The 24,662-nt window shown below is 40.1% G+C and overlaps 1 pseudogene; it reads left to right on the forward strand.

Annotated features, from left to right (window-relative positions):
* The first annotated feature begins 1,038 nt into the window (after positions 1 to 1,038).
* LOC149157543 (pyruvate kinase 1, cytosolic pseudogene) overlaps positions 1,039 to 24,662 on the forward strand; it is a 128,911-nt pseudogene continuing 105,287 nt past the window's right edge.

Consider the following 24,662-nt stretch of genomic DNA (forward strand, 5'->3'; position numbering starts at 1 on the left):
GGAAATAATCATACAATCTGAGCCCTCTCAATAGGAATGAAGAGCCGGGTAGGTAGAGATGGCAGGAGTAATCATAGCATAGAGAGGGCAGGTGGATGTGACTCCTGGGAAAAGGCGGCACCCCCAACAAAAATAATGAGTAGGAGGTCATCCCAAGCCTCAAGGCATCGTAGTGGCAGTAGTGGTTTGCAAATGAGTAGAAGGAGTGGCGACGGGAGTGGCAGAGAGAATAGGATGGAGAGCAGTTTTTATATGAAGACTGAGGGAGGTAGTTGTAAACTTATCCTGTTCAGGGCGAGGGTGAAGCAGCAAGATCCACAACCAGAAGCTTTCAACAGGGAGGTCGGCATCCACGAGTATGTGTTTACTGTGAACTGTGTTTCTTTTCCATATTGCGCTATTGTCAGAATGGAAATGTTTAATAGTTGTGAAGCTGGGGAGGACGAGAGTTATGAGTGCCCCTCTGTAATTCTTGGAGAAGGTAATAAGGGATTATACCGGGCGGGAAATTCTGTGAAAAAGGAAAGTGGTCACAGAGATAATAGTGGGAGAAAGCATGAGGGATCCTGTGACAAGTATCCCCAGGATGAAGAGGAGAAGAAACCTGGTAAGGGTGACCCGAGAATTACTCCAATTTCCCATCATCTGGTTCGTATGGCAGAGGGTATAATTGAGTTTTTTTACCCGGATGGGCGAGAGCAGAATCAAACATATGAAAACAAAGGGAATTGTAGTAGAAGCCAGGGATTATCCAAAGGTGTCGAGGCAAGGGCGGATGATGAGAAGCATATCCACAAACTAGCTCCTGCAATTAATGAATGTTTACAGGTGAGGGCAAGACAAGGGATGGCGCGCTCGGGCCGGGGAAGAGGTCGTGGTGGTCGGGGTCGCCCAAGGCAGGAGACCTAGGGTGGTAGGACTGCACACTCATTAGGTGGACTGCACAGGGGAAGGAGAATGACCTTGACTGCGGTTCAAGAGGCAACCCGTGCCTATCAGGAAGGGACTAATGAAGATATCAGGTGCATTATTTAAAACATGGAATCCAGCATACTAGAAGAGCAGTCGGGTTCTGAGACAGAGGAATTAGCAGAAGAGGTGACCGACCCGGGCAATACTAGTGGTAGGATGACCCTGTACAGATAATCCTTGCATATCTACTGGGTCCTTAAGCGTTTGTTGGCTAAAGCCCTTGAACAGGTGGCTAAGGAAATGGCTGAACTTGCCAATGGGGTGCCTAATATTCAGAAGGAAATGAAGAATTTTCAAGTTATCATGATAAACCAGAATAACAAGATTGAGAAGATGTCTCAAATCCTATCCAGGATGGTTGGACGTGGCCCCAGCCAAGCTGATCAGGTGCATATTCCCATGGAGATGGACCAGCAAACAGGAACTAGGGGAGAATGAGCTTCTGATGGCTCGATGTTAACTGTTTTGATTTTCTTTCTTTGTTATTTGCATGCGTATTAGTAGTCTGATAAATAGTTTCAGTTGACTGGTGTATGTAGCCAATATGGACAGATTAGTAAAATTTTGTTTTTGGAGTGCCTATAACAATCTAAGGTGGCCAACAGACCTGGTTTCCCTCAGGGGCAGGGTGAGGCCACCAGAACAATGTATATGGTTGCCCTGTTTGATATAATTGAAAAGAAAAAATACGGTACTACCTTTACTTACAAAAAAAAATAATCATACAATCTGAGCCTATCTTTAAAAATTGTATTCTAGCCTTGGTGGAATACTGAATCATTTTTGGTTAAAAGGTAACCCGGTCGAAGCTATGAACGCCTGCTGGCAACAGAGGCTCTACCTATGACAATTGAGTATCCCAGAAAACTGATATGTGAAGAGCCTCCCTGTTTTTATCTTTGAAACCAAGTAATGACTGATGTAGACAAAGTAAATTTCTTATGTACGAGGATAATCAAAAGGATGATATTCAAGTGGATGTTGTTTAAATTTTCAAAGAGAGCTATGACTTATCTTATATTTGATGTAAATTTTATTTTCTAAAAGCATCTTTATTTTGGAAGTTTTTTGAAATTTCAAAAAAATCTCAAAGATAACTAGTTCTCCCAAGTGAATCGCCAATTTTTGTGCTATTCAACAACCCCCCCATTTGTTAATAGTAGTAGTCAGTATTAAATTAATAAATGGGGACCCTTCAAAAAATCCTTCCAGAAATAAGTTTAGCATTTAGGAATTTTCCTTAGTAAATTTTGGAATAAAACAAGATATCAATCAAACACCTTTGCAAAAACTATTAAATGTCTCCCTTTCTGGCATATCTCATGATCAAGCATGATTCAAAGCCTTGCTAATCCACCAAATCTAGCAAAAAAGTGATCAAAAGAGGACCTTGCACTTTAATATCTCGAAACTAGTACGTTTCTTATATCAACTAAGTCCTAAGGCATTTCTTATTAAAACTAAGGTCCGCATCGCATAACTCTATTTTTAGAAAGTGCACCTTAGTGAGTTACCTTAAAATGTGTGAGATGTGAAATTATGATGACAACATTTCCCTTACCGCATCACATTTTGTACATTTAAAATAACACCGCAAACTTACCATCCATCGAGATTGTGAATTGTGATTGAGACTCGGACCCACTCCCGAGATACGTCACAGACAAGAGGGTTTGTTGCTTAATAAAAAGCTCTTTACACAAGAAAACCTAGCAAATGAGCTATGTATTGGAAACAATAGTAAGAAACCCACATCTTGCATCTTGCAGAAATAATAAGGAAAGCATACGAATATTTTTGCAGTTTAAAGGCTCGCCACCCTAGAAGCTTCCTTCTTGACTTACGATGCATACATTAATGAGCATTAAAACTAAGAGATAATGAACCATTAGTGGGAATTTAGTAAAGGTTAATGGAATTTATGTGTGAACAGCCATCCAACGTGATACGATATCTTCTCACTTGCGTCCAAATAAAACTCCTTTCTTACCACCTTTTCAAGTTATCTGTATTATCCCAGCTTACGGTCATTCTTATCTTTGTATATCCGATAGTTGTTTTTTTCTCCATTTTCAGGGAAAATCCACAGAAGGAGTCTTTGGAAGAAATGCCAAATAAGGGCAAGGAAGTTGTGTCTGAGAAATCAGAAATGACTCCTTTATTCACAGATACTACATGCAACAAAGAAGGAGGGACCTCTACGTGGGAAACCATGTATGATGTATTAGAAGAAGAGGAACCAAGACCTCTAGAAAGAAAGGTCACAGTTGATGGTTGTGTTTCCTTAGATTCCACCATTTTTGAGATGGCATGCTCATTTCATAGCCACCACGCCCAAAGATAATCCCTTACACAGATATGGTCAAGTGGATTATTGATCAGGCCGATATCTCAAACATAGAATTTAAGAATATGTGCCAAGAGGTTATGGGATATTTTTCGCCAGATAACCTACGACTTATGTACCACCTACGTAGTTCCTTGAGAAGTTTTCCAAAGAGAATGAGGACCCAACAGATGTCACCTATACTTGGTCGAATAATGAGGGAAATATCAAAAAGGACAAAGTGGGTATGTACTCTACAACATTTATTTCTCCTCCCTGTAGTCTTGCAACAACCATGCTAAGTAGGATGTTTGGAAAGCTCAATAGCACTAAATTTTCCCCATAATGGTTGCCATTAATAGATGTAGTTGTAAATGCAACCATAATGAATTGTTCCCAAATTTTGTCTGATAATTTAGCAAAGGCAATAATTGATTATAGGAGGAAAAGGAGTATTTGAACAATGGTTTACCCTCATTTTTTTATGAGTGTCTATGTGATGGATGCAATTTGTTTTGGTTCAAAATTTCCTATCATGGGATGGAAGTGGACTGTGAATGATCCACTTCCCATTCATATATATCATAAGGACACATGGGAGTCTCAGTTTCACCTGCATTTTTATAAAAATTTTCATGGAACCATGTTACCTATCCACAAATAGGTTTACAATTGAGATGCCCCTAGGTTTTCTAAGGAAGCTGAGGTATATCTCCTCCCAGTGGCTAGATGGTTTTGGGAGGAAACATTCACATATATCAAGGTTTTTGGGAGCATCACCTCACCTCATTTCCTCCCATACTATGTTCTGGACAAATTGATGGCTAGAGAGATTTCCTATCAAACAGCTAGTGAGGGAGGGTTGAGGAAAGGATTAAAGGAAGTGAAAAATGCCATTTGGACTACATTTCTATTAGAGTGTGGAGAAGTTTCACTACAGATCTAAGCCATGAATTTAAAGAAGTAGACATCATGTAATCTCTAAGATTACCTAAATTCCCAGGAAGGGAGTATGACCCAGATGGCACTGCCAAAGACTTCACTACCATGGTAAAAGTAAAGGTATTCAGTCATGATGAATATGCATTTGATGGCATATTCCTACAAAAAGAGATATTCATAGAGGTGAAGTACATTTCATCACTACTTTTTGACCCAGAGGAGCTTTAAGCCTTTCATGAATACAGAGAAAGGAGATTATTAAAGTTCCCATTGGACCAATTACTAATTGAACCAATAAGGGAGCCAACTCCCAGCGTAAGCCTAGAAGGAAGCTCTAAAGAAAATTCTAAAGGTGATTCCCAAGCAAAGTCCCAAGAGAAGTCTACCAGGGAATCAGAGAAATAATAATAACATTTAAAGAATGGGGGAAGAAAAAGTAAGGAGTCAGAAAAGGATACAGCCAAATCTATAGGAAAGATAGCTGAGCAAACCTCAGCTAAAAAACAGGCTAAAATTCATTTTGCCTCCACCTAGTCAGCAAATCCCCTGGTGATTGATGTAGAGAAAGAATAGGAGAATTTTAATAAAAATATCCATATAGAGAAACAAGCACCTGAGCCATAGACTCCGCAACACAAAACAACTCAAGAAATTAGAGTAGAGAAAACTGTAAATACTCAAGAGGTAGAGCACATTTCTACCACTCCTACCTCTGAAATTGTTTTGAGAATTGAGGAGATTCCTCCTTTAGATGTGTTCTATAGCCCAACCCACAAAGATATTGTCAAAAAGGAATAGAAAGAAGAGGAGTTTGGATGCTACAGCAGCTACTACTCTCAATAATGAACCGATGGATATTGTCTAGAAAGACTCACCCATCGACCCATCTGACAACCATACTAGACTATCTTAGTTTGCAAAGCCTACGCAATAGTGAGTATTTACAAAGCAACATGAGTGAAAAATTTTCTCAGAGAAAAGGAAAATAAAATTTTACTATTGGAACAATGGTTAGAGAAAGAAAAATTTAACCAAAAACTGGAATTGCAAATAGCCAAGTTCCAGCAAGAATTCAAGCAGATGCAAATAAAACATGAAGCCAACTTAGCAGAAAAGGAAGCGTGGATACAAGCATTAACATATAAGTATAAGGATAACCCAAATATTGATCAGTTTATAATCAAAGCGCTCATCTTGAAATCCCAGCTAATGCACTGAAAATAAATTCTATGCCAGAAGGTCTTGCAGTTGAGTCCTTATTGCGAGACTAGTGACAAGTTAAGGAGTCAAGTCATTGACATGAGACTCGAATATGATGAAGTCTTGTCAAGAGTTTCTGACTTCATCACCTAGTAGATGATGGGAGGAAGGATGATATTCCTATACTAGAGGAGTCACATAAAGAAATTTTATTTGTAGACTGGGATTCTCTCTTAGATAAGAATAAAAGGCAACGAAGGTTGCAACAGCATCAGAAAACTGTGTTATTGAAAACATGAATGAAAATCTACACAATGAAAACCTGGTGGCAGATTCTGTACCAAGTTTTCTTCTGAATGTCAAATAGCTCGAACAACAGTGGAGGTAGGCAACAAGAGAAAAAGAGGAAGCAATTAGGCGAATGACTAGGTTAAACTCGGAAAAGTACTGGAAATATATAGTTAAACCTTACAGCTAGTGGATGACCATGTGATGCCTAACCTCATCCAAGCAGAAGATGGTGCCAACACTGACTGATGCCATGTTCACTGGGCAATTGAAATTTGCGATCAACTGACCGACACATCTCAAACTCATGAAGGGCATCTGTGATCTCAAGGATCAAATGCCAAGGAGTTACTCACCATGTTTTAATTTCTATCTTTGTTTTGTTTTGCACAATTTGAGGAAGGTCGTTTAAACCTCCTCAACTATTTTTGTAATAATCTATTATTAGGATTTATAGTTTAGTATTTAAACTCCTCTCATGCATTTAGAGAGGGGTCCAAAAATCTTATCAGAAAAAATCTTAAAAACATGCACTTTTGTACCTTTGAGGAAGTTCTAGTGAAATGAATGGAACATGAAATATTTTTATCTTATATGGCATATTATACTGAAATTGCACTTCTATACTCTTAGATGGTGTTGGATTGATTGGAAGTAGGTCGATATTGTTGAAAAACATGAGCAGAACTTATTATAAATGGTACTTTTATCTTGTGATTGTGTTTTGTTTATGTATTAAGTAATAATTTTCCTTCAAATTTTTTATGTATGAAAGTTTAAAGCTTGGTTAGCATTATTGCACTTTTGTATGGTGATGGCCTAAATTTTATGTTGAATATATGAATAATTTCTTATGCGATATATCTTTCACAATTGCTTCAACTAACTATTTATCCGAAACGATTATTGTTAAAATGATTTCATTTCCTATTGTAGTTGAATGATCTTTATTACCAATTGCTTTAGGACATTATTGTAGATCGCATGTTTCAATTTTATTGCCGATTATAGGAATAGCTAGATAGTGTTTAAATTAGGATATATGCATGTGACTAATAGTTTAGATTAGATTACTTTTAGCTTAAACATTCCTCTGAACTATCATAAATCACCCCATCAACATTATCATAATTTACATTGGGAAACTGGTCCCATTACCCCCAGTGGGAGCCACTACACCAAACAGAAAAGGAGTTGCTAACCAAGGTTTGGACCGGGTGGTTTTCCCCCAATGTTGTAAGAAACAATTTGTGAGGCTTCAAATGATTCTTAAAGACAGTCTTGATATCTTCATAGGGTAGCTAGTAGATGTCCCCTCCTTCTATCAGGTTTAGGGTATCCAGAAGATCTTCCCTTACCACCCTCAGCGGGATTAACTTCGGTGACTCGAGATCAAGTGTGCACCTGGCCCTTTTGTAGATAAGATGGAATCTTTCCTCATAATCCTCTCAGGATTCATCATGCCCCAAGTTCATTCTAAAAATTTCCTCTTTAGTGTCTTTAGACCTACAATAGTCCCAATACTTGTTGTTGAAGGCTTGTTGCATCTAAGCCCAGGTGGTGATGTTATCCCCAAGTAGACCCATGAACCAGCACAAAGTTGCATCCTTGAGAATGGATGGGAATACTTTCAACTTCTTATCATCAATGGTGTAATCATAAGTTCTTCATATGACAACAAACTCAAACAAGAAAATATCTGGATCTTCTAAGGTCAGGCCATGGAAGTGAGGAAGCTCATAGGGGCTTATGTTTTTCATCTTAGCATCCCCATTGGTTTCTCTAATGGGAAAATCACCCTCAATTCTTTCTCTATCTCCCCTATCATTTCTATTTTCAACCATTAGGTTAGTTGGAATGGATTCTCCTTCTTCTTCTGCCCCTGGAAGCTCTTCAAAATATTTGGTTTCCCACATAAAGGGTCCTTCAATTCACAACCACCGAAGAAGAGGGAAGGTTGGCTCTTTGAAGTGGTGGCAGTATTTGGTAGAAATTTCCCTAAGTTATCCCTATTCCTACGAGGAATGAAGGAAGGGTTTTTGTTTTTCTTTGTTTTTCAAGATTTGATACTAATTGAAGAATTGAAATAACAAACTGAATGGAAACTAACCACTGAATGAAATCTCACTTGCAGAATGGAAATGAAAACAAACCAACTTACAATTACTTTTGAAGAAATCAAGCTAATAGCAGAATGAAAGAGATAAGAAATGGAAGAGAGAAAGCAGAAATCACATCTTACTTAGACATCTCCCCAGCAACGATGCCAAAAATTCATGAACACTAGTATTGCAACAAGAATGTTGCAACTCCTGGGGCTACCAACTTTACTTTATCAACCTGGAGTTCGTACAAACTTGGAGGTGATAGTGCTGTATACACAAGAAGATGTGATGGATCCACTCTTTGTCACTATTGAGCTAGTGATAAACTACTATGGTTTCTCAAACCAACCTTCTATTGATTCAGAAGAAGTTTGATTACCAATGAAGAAAGGGGAATTTTACCCTAATTGGAAGAATGGAAACATTATCTACTGCAGCAATGAAAAACTAAAATAAATTCTTTAAACACACCACTCATCTAACTAATTTCTAAGATATATTTCTTCAGAAGAATTCTAAGCTAACATGTGTGTAATCCTAACTGTCCTACGCATGTAATCTGAAATAACCAAACATTTTACTGTTGTGCATATGAATGAACACAATAACTTTTTTCTTCTTGTCATTTTTTGTGAAAATGTGAATGCTAAATCTTCTTGGTGATGTGGCAAGTGGGTTAGAGATGGTGGTGAAAGGTTATTTTGCTTGGGAGGAAAGTAGGGGTCTTCTCCTATCTCCCTAGATGCTTTTTCCACAAATTAGCCTCAAACTAGGTCACTACAGGTCATCATATAGGATGTCCTAGTACTTCCTACAAGATGTCCTAATGCTCCTACAGGATCGCCTGTATTCCTATAGGATCTGGTCGAGAGAAATAGAATTGATATGGAAGGTGGTGTAGGCATTATGAAGGTGAAGGGTGCATGAAATATAGCAAGGGAGAGGCTAGGAATTCTTCAGAGTTCAAGACAGAGTTTGTAAGATGGTTGGATTTGCTTAACAAACCTAGAAAGTTGTTCTTATGGAATGATGAATTGGTTGAGGGACTTAGTGGATTTTGGTTGTCATGGATGGATGAGGTTAGGATGGCATTGCTGACATGAGATCTTCCTATGCTATCGAGACTCCTACAATACATACATCATTAGCATTTATCCATAAATCATGTCAAACAAGAAAGATTTCAAATTATGAAAACAAAATTTCATTATTTAGTTGTCTAGTTCATGCATGGAAATACTTGCAGAATATTGTGAAACACCATGAGACCTAATACAAAGCTAGAGATACCAGAAATGACAACTGAAACATATTCTTGAAAACTGAAGAGATGTTGGCCTAGGTAGCAGAAAACCCTAAATTCCATAAGAAATCATAATTTTGTCTTTTTGGGGCTGAATAGTATTTTTTCCTCAAACCATGGTCCATTAAGGGAGGAGTGAGGGAAAATCCACCTGCTATCAACCTTTTTGGTATTCCTTTACCTCTCTAAATCTACTACTAAAGCTATGCACAAATGGAACCAAACTAATCAAATTTACCACTACTTGCAAGGAAACAATGTTAAGATCAATTCAACAATGAGGAGGATTTAATGAGGAGGATCGAATGAGTGAGGATTTAATGAGGAGGATCTATCTCCTATAATCTCTCCTCCTTATCTCATTTGATTTTTTGCCCTTCATTGGCCAAAATTGCCATGATTTTCTCTCAAAAACCTGCCATGAATGCACATTAGACCACTAGACATAACATCTTACTTTTACTCATCTCATTAAGAAAAATATAATTAAAACATGTAAGGAATTATGAGAAGAGTTGATTTTAATAAGCTTGGAGGTGTATTAAGGTCCATATAGTTACCCAATGATGAGGCTCATCAAGCCTCCTGACAGTTCTCCAAAAATTCATTGCACAAGTACTGAACCCAGTTATACTGGACCCCCTTGGTGCACTGCACAGCCAAAGAGATTACTGGCACTGGAAATTCATCTGTGTGACACTTCTGCATGATTTTGGATGCCAATATCTATGCGAAAAACAACACCACAGGATTTGTGATATTGCAGATAGAATATCTGTGTGACTTCTTGATAAGCCCAAACTCACTCTTCATCTGGTTTGCAAGTTTCTTCCCCTACGTCATTCCAGCAAATGCTTCAGCCGGATCCACACCTTGGTATGGAAGCAAAGTGATCTGGTGGATCAGCATGTGGGTAATAAGGATGGGTTGTCCCAGCCAAAGACACCCACCATGCACTAATGTCAGCAATTGTCGTATAGAAATGGTATTTATATTGGTGCAACTGAAATGCGGCACCCAGAGCATATTGAGGAGCCCTATGGCCCCAATACCAGTGACCCACTTCATTGGATCCAATCGCGTAATGTTGGAAAATGTGCAACAAGAAATGATAAATTTAGAAAGTGCTAAAAATAGAATTGCTAAAAATAGCACTTCTAAAAATAGAAGTTTGGTCAATGAGCATTTTCGCCACCTTGGGTGAGAGGTGAAACTGCTAAAAATCGAATTTCTAGGTCCCTTCCTATTTATAGCAGTCCCTGGTCTATCTATGGGAAATAAATTCGAATTTGGTCTTACCAACAGTTTGGAATATTAATTAATTAATTCTCCATGAGTTAATTAGTTATGGAAAAGAAAATTGAAGTATTTGTGAGAACACGCAATTATTTCTCCACTAATTGGGGAATGTGTCCTTGATTTGCTCCACTGATTGAGGAATTAAGGATGAGTTCTATATTGAAAGGATCAGTTGACTTAGTTTAACTTAGTCAAGTTCAGTTAGATTAACTAAACAAGTTGTTAAATTAATGAAACATAGTTTGTTGATGCTTGCATGCATGTGACAACTATTATTTTCAGATAACTATGTATTCACTTATGGATAACTGATGCATGTCAGTTCAGACAGAGACGTAGTTGAGATCAGAGAAGGGACAGTGTACTATTAGTTGGATGAATATTTTTCCTATAAAGGAAGCTCATCCATGATGAGGTTTTATCTCCTTCAAGTTTTTGCAGTTAGATCAGAGGTTAGTGAGTGTGTGAAAAAGCCAATTCACATAGGTGGTAGCACTAGACCTCAAGGAAACTACACAAGGAAATAGGAGGCTTGGAGGGCAGAGGAGAAGGTTTGTGAGAAGCCTTTGACTATCTATGAGTAGCAGAGGGATTGTACTGAGAGTTGGATGTCTTCTGAGCTAAGGCTTTGTGTAATCTGGACTATATTTCCACTTCTATGATAATACAAAGATGGGGTTTTAGGTAGGTGCTTTCCCCGGGTAAATTCTTCTGTGTTATGTGTGATTGATTTCTCCATATCAGTTATATGTGTTCTTATTGATGTTGCTCATGTTCGATTAAGCTTCCACTAAGTTGTTTGTAGAAGTAGATCAAGTGTTTTGCTTTAATACATTGCATTGCCAAGTGATCTACAGGTGTGAAGTTCTACATGGTATCATAGCTAGCTTATTTGTAGAAAAATTCTACAAAATTCTACATGGTATCAGAGCACATGTTATCAAGGAAGAACAATATACTGAGAGGAGATTTCAAAGTTTTGAGTTTTGGGCCGAGATTTTATAGAGAATATTTGAAAATTTCTGTACAAAATTTCTAGAAAAAAAATAGTATATTTGGATTCCTTGTGGAAAAGGACCCAAAATCAAAAAAAAAATTGACTGAATCAGAGTTTAGATGAGGGAGATATCACTGATTTAAAATCAACTCCTTTTCTAGAAAATTTCGTGACGGTGGGAAAGTGGAAATAGATTGGTGTGCTAGCGAAGAACCTATATGCACTTGAGGTACAAGATGCATGCAAAGCATTGAGGAGCAAGGCAAAGGTTAGATACTTTGTGGTTGAGAGGGAGAGTAAATTACCTCTCAACATGCAGAGCCAGAAGAAGTCTCAGACAATTGTGGAGGAGCCATGATTGGTGCAGCAACTTCAGGAGGTTGTGGAGCAGCCACAACAGGGGAAGCTGAGAGGAGATCGAGTAGAGACATCTACTCATGCAGAGACCTCTAGTAGGGGGAAAACTTGAGCTAGGTGGGTTGAGGGATCACATGTAGCCATACCTCCAGGTAGGAGGTGGGGCGATGTAGAGTGATCGTCACAAGGAGGAGGGGCAAGATCCTTGAGGTACCCAACCTCTTGGATGAGACCTTCCTACAAGAGCCCCGATGTGGAGTAGAAGGAACTGACTGATTCGGTCGAGACAGATGCGGATGGAGCAGTAGAGAAAGCTACAGTGCAAGGAATCCTAGGACACCGCATAGCATGCAGGCTGCAGCAATGCGAGAGGCACAAGTGTGTTGCATAGTGCAGGTTAGCATAGAGAAGGGTGCAACGGTGCGAGATGCATGGAGATGTTGCGATAGCGTAGATGTCGGAGAGGGAGCACTTGTCAGCAGCAAGTAGAGCTCCAGCATCAGAGTATGTTTCTAACCCAACAGAGAGGTTAGTTGGGAGTTTTTGTTCCAAGTGTTTCTGGAGCAACAGCACCTGGTAGATGTGTTTCATGAAAAACATTCTAGAGTTACAGGATCAGGTTCGAGAGGAAGCCTTTCTTGTTGAGAGGGAGTGTTGGAAAATGTGTAACAAGAAATGCTAAATTTAGAAAGTGCTAAAAATAGAACTACTAAAAATAACACTTCTAAAAATAGCAGTTCAACCAATGAGCATTTTTGCCACCTTGGGTGAGAGGTGAAACTCCTAAAAATATCATCTTCTAAAAATAGCATTTCTGGGTTCCTTCCTATTTATAGCAGTCCCTGGTCTATCTATAGGAAGTAAATTCGAATTTGGTCTTACTAGAAGTTTGGAATATTAGTTAATTAAATCTCCATGAGTTAATTAGTTATGGAAAAGCAAACTGAAGTCTTTGTGAGAACATGCAATTATTTCTCCACTAATTAGGGAATGTGTCCTTGATTTGCTCTACTGATTGAGGAATTAAGGATGAGTTCTATATTGAGAGGATCAGTTGACTTAGTTTAACTTAGTTAAGTTTAGTTAGATTAATTTAACAAGTTGTTAAATTAATGAGATATAGTTTGTTGATGCTTGCATGCATGTGACAACTATTATTTTCAGATAACTATGTATTCACTCATGGATAACTGATGCATGTCAGTTCAGACAGAGATGCAATTGAGATCAGAGAAGGGACAGTGTACTATCAGTTGGATGAATATTTTTCCTATAAAGGAAGCTCATCCATGATGAGGATTTATCTCCTTCAAGTTTGTGTAGTTAGATCAAAGGTTAGTGAGTGTGTGAAGAGGCCAATTCACACAGGTGGCAGCACTGGACCTCAAGGAAACTGCACAAGGAAATAAGAGGCTTGGAGGGCAGAGAAGAAGGTTTGTGAGAAGCCTTTGACTATCTATGAGCAACAGAGGGATTGTACTAAGAGCTGGATATCTTCCAAGCTAAGGCTTTGTGTAATCTGGACTATATTTCCACTTGTATGATAATACAGAGATGGGGTTTTAGGCAGGTGCTTTCCCCAAGTAAATTCTTCTGTGTTATGTGTGATTGATTCCTTCTTATCAGTTATATGTGTTCTTATTGATGTTGCTCTTGGTTGATTAAGCTTCCGCTAATTTTTTTGTAGAAGTAGATCAAGTGTTTTGCTTTAGTACATTGCATTACCAGGTTGATCTATAGGTGGGAAATTTCTACATGGTATCAGAGTTGACTGATTTGTAGAAAAATTCTACAAAATTCTACACGTAACATCTAATGTCTCATAATATACTTTGGACAGATATTTGGTCAGCGCCAACTGAGGGAACTTCTCGTGATCCTCCAAGTCCCAGTCCTCCATTTTTAGGGTTGGTATGCGGGCCAACATTGCACCTTCAAACAACTTCTCTGGCAAGAGTGGCATAGTCACCATGGATTTTGTGTTGTCGAGGTCTTTAGGCACCTTAGTCGTGGACTTACACAATGATATATACTTTGGTAGTGGAGTCATTGGCTCACCCTCCTTGGCATCAATCTCTTTGATACCTTCACGCAATTATTCTTCACTCAAATCCCTCGGCTCGGTTAGTTGTTGTGACCAATCCATCTTCCCTTTCTGGCAAACTTCCATGGGGTTTCTCCTTGGTGACTACCTCACCGAGACCTGCTGAGGTTTATTCTACTTCTCATCTCTCGCCTTAGAAGTAGAAGGCTTACGTCTGGGAGGCCTAGGCAGCATAGTCAAAAATCCCTCAGGGACAAATGGCATTGCTTCTATTTCAGAGGGAGTTGCAGTCATCCTATCAAAGATAATCTGATGGTGCCACTCAAGTAGTTTAGAGAACTCTAGTTATGAGAGAATTTCATACCAATATTCCTCAGACATACAACACTTTTCTTAGAACAAAATCTTAAGGCAGACTCTTCGAAAGCAAAGTGTTTGAATGCAGGGTAGCATGTAGTATTTATAGATACATTTGAATTTAAATCCAACCATTCCCTCTAATTCTTCGTCATTGATACACATTTTGTGACAGATTTCCAAAGATCTACATCTTAAATTCTCCCACCCCCTGCTCCTTTCAATGGAAAATTCTCCATCCAATTAGCTACAGTGCTGCCAATGGACACTTTTTGGCCAAGTTGCATGGGGCCCACCCACCTAGCACAACTCCTTTGGTGTGGCCCAGTTCGACACCATCCTTGGACCTGTCATGCAGCGCCTTCACTTTGCTTTTCCAGCTCTTCAGCAGTGTAGTTTAAAGTCTCATACCTCCTTTCAGCTGCCTGGAGTACTAAGACTATCCTGCAATCATATATTCATTACGCAGGGGTGGGATCACCCATGTATAGCTTCAAACAACTTCCATTGACCTTTCCCAGAATTCCATTCAGCTTCATGAGTTGAACTGCGCCCCCATCTGTAATTTCCTTAACAACATAAGGTCCTAGCTAATTCATTTGAAATTTTACAGGGAACTTTGTAAACTAACTATCATATAGAAAAACCAGATCTTCGTTCTTGAAGGTGCGCTGTTTGATATGGAGATCATGCCATTCCTTTCAAAGGTCCTTTTGTACCTATTGATGAAATCCTACTGTGAAACAATCTTCTTCTAGTTCTACCAACTGCATGAGACACTCCTCCATGGTATCATGATCAACCATATCTGTCAATGTTGCAATCCACATACTTGACATAATGTATTCCATGGGAATTATAGCCTCCTATCCATATAGTAGTTAGAAAGAGGTTTGGCCTATCAACTTCTTACAAGTGGTCCTGTATGCCCAAAGAATTGTTGGTATGCGCATGTCCCAGTCATTTCGCTTCGCATTGCAAACCTTGCTCAAGGCACTCTCCAAGATTTTGTTAAAGGCTTCTACCATAACATTAGCTTGAGGGTGATATGGAATACTCTTTTGATGATATAATTGGAATTCCTCAAGCATCGCAGTGATTGTTTCATTGAGGAAGTGTGTACCCCTATCACTTATTAAGATCTTAGGGAAGCCAAACCTGGACAAAATAAACTCAAAAATGAACTGCTGCACTACATCCTTTTACCAATTGTGCCTCCTCCCATTGTGTCAAGTATTCAGTTGTCATAATGGTTAAGAGAATTCTTTCCCTCCTAAGAGGTCACAGGTTCAAAACTAGAGGGTGTTATAGACATTTTTGTGCCTTACAGCATGAAGCATGAAATGTCCATAATCTAAGGGATCCAAAGTCCCTAAACATGTTGTTCCTACCTCTAGAGGAACAAGGTCAGAAAACCACAGCACTGAATATCAGTTCTCCACCTGAAAACACTCAAAAACAAGCTAATTCTGGATCATGTCAACTGCTCCACTGAGCATCTGCGCTGAATGTCAACTGCTCCACTCTGTACCTGCACTGAATGTCAACTCTAATGAAGGCTACCTGCACTGGGCGAGATTGGCCAAGTGGCACAGTCATTCTGCAAGGTGTCAAATGCCCAGGAAGCTTCCAAAATGACACTTGGATAAGGGAATTCGCCTTGTGATGAGTAAGAGGATCTAGATCTCCAAGTGGAAGCAAGAAACTCCAAGTGGACTCAAGAAATGAAGAATAACTGAAGTGGGAGAGGACACTAGTCAGCTTCATGCCAGCCTCAAGCTAACTCATCCTTTCTCCAAAACTCCTATATATAGAGCTCTCTCATGAGGTCTAAGGGAGGCTGGAATCTTGTGAATGTAAGGAAGTGCTGTTGGTTTGAGTATAGAACTATTGGGTGATTTGCTTGAAGGAGGTGAAGAGGAGATTTCTTTCTGCTGGGAGGTGTTGCTGGATTGGGCCTCTTATGGTTGTAACACTCCCAGAACTTTACTTCTTCCATTAATAAAGCATTTGAGGTTCTTCTATATGCATGTGTCTCAATGGCTTTTTGATACTTGTATATTTGATTTATTCTAATCCTTGAATCAGTTATGAATGTATGCTTCTTGTAGTTTCCCTCTCTTGCCATTTTACAGGATCTTTGTGTAGCTGGGCCAGTGAAAGAGCAAGGAGCTGGGAGCAAGCAGCAAAGAGAGAAGATTGGATCAATCATTAGCGGAAGACAACGGTTAGTGGATCTCTTTATCCCCTCTCTTACATCTCATAAAGAAGTAATCTCGAATAGCTTTGCATTCAGTTGTTGCTGAGGTACTATCACCCTTAGAGTGGGATAGGGTCATTCCATATTGGATACTTTTCCCAACAACAAATTGGCGACTCCACTGGGGACGTATCTTGTTGGTTGTTTGTGTTTTTGCTATTCATTTCATAAACACAGAGAGTACCGAATCGAACTGCATTTGGATCTTTCAAATGCAAAGTAGAGGGCAGCTACTCTAGCTCAGTTTCTGGGCAAGTTTATGATTTGAAGAGCTGATCCACAAGGACTCTAATAAGCTCTTAGTGATAGCTTTTCATCCTCCTTTTCATCCCTTAGTGTGTACTTGACTGATAGCTTCTGATTTGGTCAAAAAATGTGAATTTTTTAGCAATCTATGACCCGGAAACCAAGAGAAACGTAAGTTTCGTTCTTCAGTGCAGGCTGTGTGAAGGCTGTCTGCATTTCAGCGCAGTTCCCGAAGGGGCTACCTGCGCTGAAGGTCAAACTGCCTGTGTATCACCTGCGTTGAACCAGTCTTGCCTTGTGCTACTGGGGTTTCCTGCTGTTTCTTGCCCTGTCTTCACTCTTGTTTTTGCTGCCTGTTACCAGTCAATGTACCTATTTGAAACCAACTTTCCTTGCCACTATTCCGCCTCAGTTGTATAAAGAAACTGTATTTGTTCTTTGTGTATTTCTTATATCATTTGCAGTTTCCCATAACGAAAGTGAACTAGTCTTGCTGTGGCCTCTTAGATCTAGACCTGTGATAAAGTGTCGTTTTGATCTTAAGAGTTAGTTTGTTTGTTGTTCATAGCTGATTGAGCTTTTTCTTTCGTCATACGGTTTGAATTTGTATATTTCTAGTGTCGAAACAAGTAAATCTTAAGGTGTCTTTTGATTTTGGACAAGCTTGTTTGTTTTCACTTGAAATTGAATTCAAAATTATACAACAGCTTTCTTTTTGTGTCGCACAAACATTAAGAAAGAGAAAAGAAATACCTGCATTGTGCATGTACATTTTGATAGTTTTCATGTTGATTTAGGAAAAAGTGCATTAGTGTGTGCTCTATGATCTGTGTGAAAAGATGATGTCTTTCTTTTCCCTCAGTAGTTAAGATTTTCAAAGTTGAAAGATTGAAAAGCTTGCTTATCATCTTAGACTGCATTTAGGAGTGTTACTATACATCTCGTGGTGATCCATAAAGGCAAACTGCTAAACAAGATCAACATTAAAATGAATTGAATTTACATAACAACGCTTTGAAACATAACGCAAACACATAGAGGTCTAAGCTAGAGACGTGTTCCGGCGTCGTTAAACGTGATATCTTAGCGTTGAGTGGTTGGGTGATTCCTCCACGGTGAAGCGATAAGTATCAATACGGACTTGTGCTCCCGCGTACCGTCGCGTATATATTGGGAGACCCCTATAGGAACAAAGCCTTTATCCATAGGAAACCGTGTCGGCCGCCCTACTGATCGCAATGCAGTGAACACAGCATTCACGAAGATCGACCACTCGTACCGTAAAATGTATTCTGTGGTTTTGCGAAAAGTTTGGCACACCCTCTGCCTAGATCTCTAGAGTAGTTTCTTTTGGCCTTTTTCAAACTCTATAACTGAAAAAGTCCATCCGAGCATTTGTCACTTCGGGCTCGTTAAAACATCGAAGGAGACTAGAGTCATCTTTAGCTTTTTCTCGACTCTTTAAAACTGAAAAAGCAAGTTGTGTCTAAAGCGTCGTTAACAATTTATTTTAAACGGAACAATCACCCTCTATTCTTGCGTTGATCTTCGAAGTTAGTCTACCTTCATCACAAAGTTCTTGTAGAATCGCTAAGAAATCTTTTGGATAGACTAAATATGTCTAAACAACCGTCGACATCTAGGACTGTGTCATCCGACACAGCAGCGGCAGAGCCTCCTGCTACTACTCCAACGATGTTCGCTGGTATACCATCTATCCTGGCAAATTGTCAACAACAAGCTGGAGTCCAATCAGAGACTGTTTCGACGACATGGTTAGTTCCTATTTCTTCATCCGGATTATCATCTGGTATTTCTTATGTTGAAACTCCACAACTTGATCCAATGTGTCTTCAAAGGCCAATCTACCCTTTAAGCACTGGATTGCCACCATATGGAGGGCAATATGCCTTTTCATTGTTCCCCCCCGGAGAACAACCATATGGGAGTTTACAACAAAGTTCAGGTCAAACTGGAATTACATCTAGCGGATGGGTACCAATACTGCCTCAGCAACCAAGGGTTACATATTCAATGCAACCAGTCCACCCTGTGTCGAATGTCGCCACTATACTTGGTATGTTAATTGCGTCGCAAGTGCAAGCGCTACCTGTTGTATGTCAACCCCAAGTTTCTCAGGTTTCCATACAACAGCCTCTTGTCTCGACAACTCAATCACAACCTCCAGTTAGTGCCTCCTTATCTGGAGCGACTCAGGATCAAACAAGTACTATGACTCCTCATCTTGGTCAATCATCCAGTATTGGACAACAGCAAATGGTCCAACAACCGGAGCTGGTTCAAACCCAACAACCGCAATTCCAGCAATCATATCAAGGACCCGAGCAACAAGTCTTTGTAAGTAATGGGCAACTGTATAATAACGATTATGCCCATCAAACTTGTCAAAGTTGCCAGCATCAAATACATTATGCTGGTATGCAAATACCCACTGCTCAGGAGATTCCATCTTATCCTGGGTATGCTCCACCTAACCTGAATCAACAGTTGCCCTTTGTAGCAACTCTAGAATTACCAGATCTAAACCAGCTGACGAATGATCCAATTGCTTATGCCCCTTGGTGGCCAGCGATTCCGCATAAACTTCCATCGGACATTCCTAAATTCAATGGAAATCCAGGTGAAGACCCATCGAATCACGTCATGACTTTTCATCTGTGGTGTTCGTCGAACACCCTGAACGATGATTCGATAAGGCTTCGCCTTTTTCAGAGGACATTGACAGGTCCAGCGGCTAAATGGTATATTGAATTACCTAGAGCCTCTTTCGACAACTTCAGTTCCCTAGCCATGACTTTTTTAACCCATTTTCAATTACCGATAAGGTATGAAACTGGAACGGAAATCTTAACCAACTTCAAGCAGACGACGGCCACACATATATCCGATCATATACATGAGTGGCGTCGTCGTCGCAGGATGGTAAAGACTTACGTTCCAGATCAGCTGTTAGCTGAATGGTTTATAAAGTCATTACTTCCTGCCATAACGGAAGATGTGGCCAAGGGGGGAGTCGTAACAGAGGAGCAAGTGATTGCTCGTGCACAATATCTAGACTTGGTCTATACTCAGTCTGGCACGCTCTACGACAAAATACCTGACGCCCCTAGACCGGAATTCTAAATTCCTCCTCCTCCTAAATCACACAATGACACTCACGCCGGCGATGGCGTGATTGGAAAGCACAAAATTTCTAGTCAAAAAGCAAATGAAGAATTTCTTGCCTCGGAAGTAAATGCCATGTCGACCGACAAGGGCAAACAACTAAAGCAACCAGGGGGCAAGAAGAAAAAGACAGGCAGAAAAAGGAAACCCCCGGTAGGGTATCATATATGCGATGAGGATCATTGGACGGAAGATTGTCCACATATAGCTGAAGTTAAGAAACTCTTCAAGAGTTCAAAAACCCCAGTAGTATTGACTAATCCGTTTCCTAATCCAGGTCAAAATCTGGTTGCTAATCGAAATGCTTCCCGATCCCAAGTGCTTATGTTGTCTACCTCAAAGCAGCACAATAATGCTTTGACAAGGAATAAAGATTACGGGAATCCACAGCGGTCGAATAACAAGGTTGATGAACAACCTAGTAGTTCGACGACAACTTTGACCAAAGTTGTGCCGCCCATCATTCCTGAACAGATGATAAAGTCGCCAAAGGGAGTATTACCCAAATCGACACTTAATCCTCGTGCAAAAATAGCACAGAATTATAATATAATAGAGGACCTGGCTCAATCGTCGTCCGCTATGTCGACACTCGAGGTACCGCGAAATTACCCCTCCCAAGAGCAAGCTTTATTATCAGCAATAGGTGGGATTGGCCCAATGGATTCCAATCTCGTGGCCTTTGATCATAAATGATATGACCCTCAGTTACCAGCTCAACTAGCTTTCCTTATTCAAGTGAAAGCCCTCAACAAAACTGTTCATCGGACAATTATTGATGAGGGGGCATCTACATGTCTTATGTCGATGAGTTGCTGGAAAAATTTAGGCTCACCACCCTTGTCGAAATCGTCGACGATGTTAAAAGCATTTGATGGACGATCATACACTCCATACGGGATTTTAAGTAACTTGCAAGTTGAGCTGGGGGGCAAAACAGTAGAAGTTGATGTTGAAGTAATCGACGGAAACCTCGATTACAACATCCTACTAGGAAGGCCCTGGATATATGCCATGGCCGTAGTTGTGTCGACCTACTTTAGGAAGATTGCATTTCCCTTTCAAGGAGGAATTACAGTCGTCGACCAACAAACTTTCCTCCACGATAGTTCACAAGTTGCGGGAAGCATTCCAATGATCCACGGAAGCAATCATTCGCTTCAAAATATTGGAGTAGGCCTCCTAAAAGACCCTGACTTAATGGGTACTTTTGCCCTACCGCCTGCAAGTAATCTGACGGAAGTGGCCACAGTGGAAACCTACAATATGAAATCTTCTATATCAAATGGATTCGGAAGATTCCTAAATATTTTGTCAGCGTGGATCATCGCCCTAATAGAAATACTGTAAATACAGTGAGCTCCTTCTTATCTTGTGTCAACCTCGTTAAAAAATGAAACAAGGAGTCATGAGGATAGTTCATTTACTATGTCAACCTCATTAAAAAATGAAAACAATCCCCTTTCCAAATCTCAAAGGTAAACCTTCATTCCAACCACCAAGTTGAATGCAATGAAGCTTGGGGGGCATGCACCTCGATTTGCGTTGTTATGCTGGGGGCATGCAAACTTATCATTGAGCAGTTTTAGCATAAAGTTCATGCTCGTTAAAAAATAAACGCAAGATCCGAGCAGTTTTAACGCGGTCTTCATGCTCGTTAAAAAATAAATATAAGCAGTGAGCAATGTTTCCTCCAGAGTTTAAGCTCATTTTTAACTAAAAAATGAACCCATCCCGGTAAATAACCGCTGTGATCGTAAATTTATCAGCCATAAAAGCCTTGGTTGTGTTTGCACCTGCCACCTCCACTTTCATTTGGCCGATCGTTCACCTCCATATGATTGTTTACCCATTTTGAGGAACAGCTGCGAAGAGTGATTTCACCTAGCCATCCTTGTGACACTGCCGTGATTGGAAAATTCCAACCTGTACCTGGAATCTGCTGCTCTCCCTGTTTATCACTCGTTCCTCAAAAGATGAGTCTTCTTTAAGCTCTTTTCAACTGACTCGTAAAATATGAAAAGTTTGCCGAGTTTTGGCCTTCCAGCTCGTTAAAATGACCAGAAGAGCTATCCCTCCTCTAGATTTTAATCTTTTTGGACCTGAGGGATTATTACACAAAAAGGTCGAGCGCTTGTTTTATTCGGCTCGTTAAAATTATTGAAAACTCATCCCTTCTGTATTGTTTTATACTTTTTCAGACTTAAGGGATTAGATGACGAAAAATGAATTTTGGAGTTAACTTTCTGTATCTTTTCAGACTCTCTAAAAATGAAAAGGACCGAGTTTTCCTTGTCGTTAGACTCGTTAAAATGATTAAATAGTGACAAACTTGTCTTTAGACGAGAACGAGTTTCCCTATCGCTAGGCTCGTTAAAACATAGCGATGGGCTTGCCCGAAGGGTAGGTTATAGAACAAGCATATGTTATCCTCCTCAAGCTTGACAAAAATAAAGAGGTACTGGTCAAAAATGACTGGGGAAAAATTGGGAGAACCTCAAAGCTTTAATGGTAGCAAGTCACTCTTGAACATGACACTTTTCCTCCGTATCACATCGGGTTGGGTTGTTTCATTCACCGGTCTCATCACCATGGTCTCGCCAAACCATCCACATTTGGGGTAATGCTACCGATCCATCGCATCAGTGTCGTTATATGTTCAAGAGATGTTGTTCAGAAAGAGTCAATCGTGTCCCATCCACTGCCATACATTATCCTTCATCCACCCATGATCGCCACCCTGAATCATATTTCACAGATTGTTTTCACCTCCACTAAAATCATTAGCTCCGTTCCGTGTCATTGATGTGGGATTCATTAAGGCCCTCCTTTGACGGATCGCTTCTTGTCGACTTCAGCTCATTATCCAAGAAGTTGATCTAGGAACACCCCCCTCAGTACTTGGAAGCTTGCATGCCTCAATGGCAAGTTTCTCACTTCCGGCGACAAGTATACATCAATGACCTTCGACCAGAAGATTTTGCGTGGTGTTCGACGCCAATTCCTTTATTCACACCACGTGAATTGTGTTGCAGTACCTTGAGGGTCATTATCATTATCGGTGATTCCTCTCGCGCTTGTTAACGGTTTACATCATTGACCGGTAATCAAGCGATGTCTTTCCATGTTCGACTTCAGCGCAATTCTCACATGGATCGACTTGTACTTAGAGTGAAGATCGAACGAGTTTGAAGACCCCGGATCTAGTTTCATCCATCCAGGCTGCGATATATATATTCAGGAAATATAAAGACATTTGACATGTACATCATTGCAGCAGATGATCATCCTACTCAAAGGATGATAATTTCAGCAGAGAATTATCAGTCTATCATCAGACGATCGTCTATTCTATGTACCAAAATGAATTTATAAAGCTGAGCATGGGAATGCCCGCCTCAGCTAGATCATGAAAGCAGAATGAAAAATAATGTATTGTATTGTATTTTATTACAGGTCACCTCTCAACGATTGAATGAACTTCGGATCCTCCTGATAAAGCATTTCACCCGATAAACGACCTCATACTTTAGGGGGCAACTGTTATAGACATTTTTGTGCCTTACAGCATGAAGCATGAAATGTCCATAATCTAAGGGATCCAAAGTCCCTAAACATGTTTTTCCTACCTCTAGAGGAACAAGGTCAGCAAACCACAGCACTGAATATCAGTTCTCCACCTGAAAACACTCAAAAACAAGCTAATTCTGGATCATGTCAACTGCTCCACTGAACATCTGCGCTGAATGTCAACTGCTCCACTCTGTACCTGCGCTGAATGTCAACTCTAATGAAGGCTACCTGCGCTGGGCGAGATTGGCCAAGTGGCACAGTCATTCTGCAAGGTGTCAAATGCCCAGGAAGCTTCCAAAATGACACTTGGATCAGGGAATTCGCCTTGTGATGAGTAAGAGGATCTAGATCTCTAAGTGGAAGCAAGAAACTCCAAGTGGACTCAAGAACTGAAGAATAACTGAAGTGGGAGAGGACACTAGTCAGCTTCATGCCAGCCTCAAGCTGACTCATCCTTTCTCCAAAACTCCTATATATAGAGCTCTCTCACGAGGTCTAAGGGAGGCTGGAATCTTGTGAATGTAAGGAAGTGTTGTTGGTTTGAGTATAGAACTATTGGGTGATTTGCTTGAAGGAGGTGAAGAGGAGATTTCTTTCTGCTGGGAGGTGTTGCTGGATTGGGCCTCTTATGGTTGTAACACTCCCAGAACTTTACTTCTTCCATTAATAAAGCATTTGAGGTTCTTCTATATGCATGTGTCTCAATGGCTTTTTGATACTTGTATATTTGATTTATTCTAATCCTTGAATCAGTTATGAATGTATGCTTCTTGTAGTTTCCCTCTCTTGCCATTTTACAGGATCTTTGTGTAGCTGGGCCAGTGAAAGAGCAAGGAGCTGGGAGCAAGCAGCAAAGAGAGAAGATTGGATCAATCATTGGTGGAAGACAACGGTTAGTGGATCTCTTTCTCCCCTCTCTTACATCTCATAAAGAAGTAATCTCGAATAGCTTTGCATTCAGTTGTTGCTGAGGTACTATCACCCTTAGAGTGGGATAGGGTCATTCCGTATTGGATACGTTTCCCAACAACAGAGGGGGGTAGAGTATGTATGCCTTCGTAGACTTAGCAGTCAAACTGCCTCATAGAGGTGGGTCCCTTGTCCCACAAACAAGGGGGTATCATACACCAATTTGATGTCTAGCTTGGCTGTGACCTTAAAAATGGATATTATTATTGTTATTATTAATGTATCATGCCCCGGTCTC

The sequence above is a fragment of the Pinus tabuliformis genome, chromosome 5_2 (assembly GCF_031772625.1).
Source record: "Pinus tabuliformis cultivar Carrire ecotype Pingquan chromosome 5_2, CPIR1, whole genome shotgun sequence".
Taxonomy (NCBI): Eukaryota; Viridiplantae; Streptophyta; class Pinopsida; order Pinales; family Pinaceae; genus Pinus; species Pinus tabuliformis.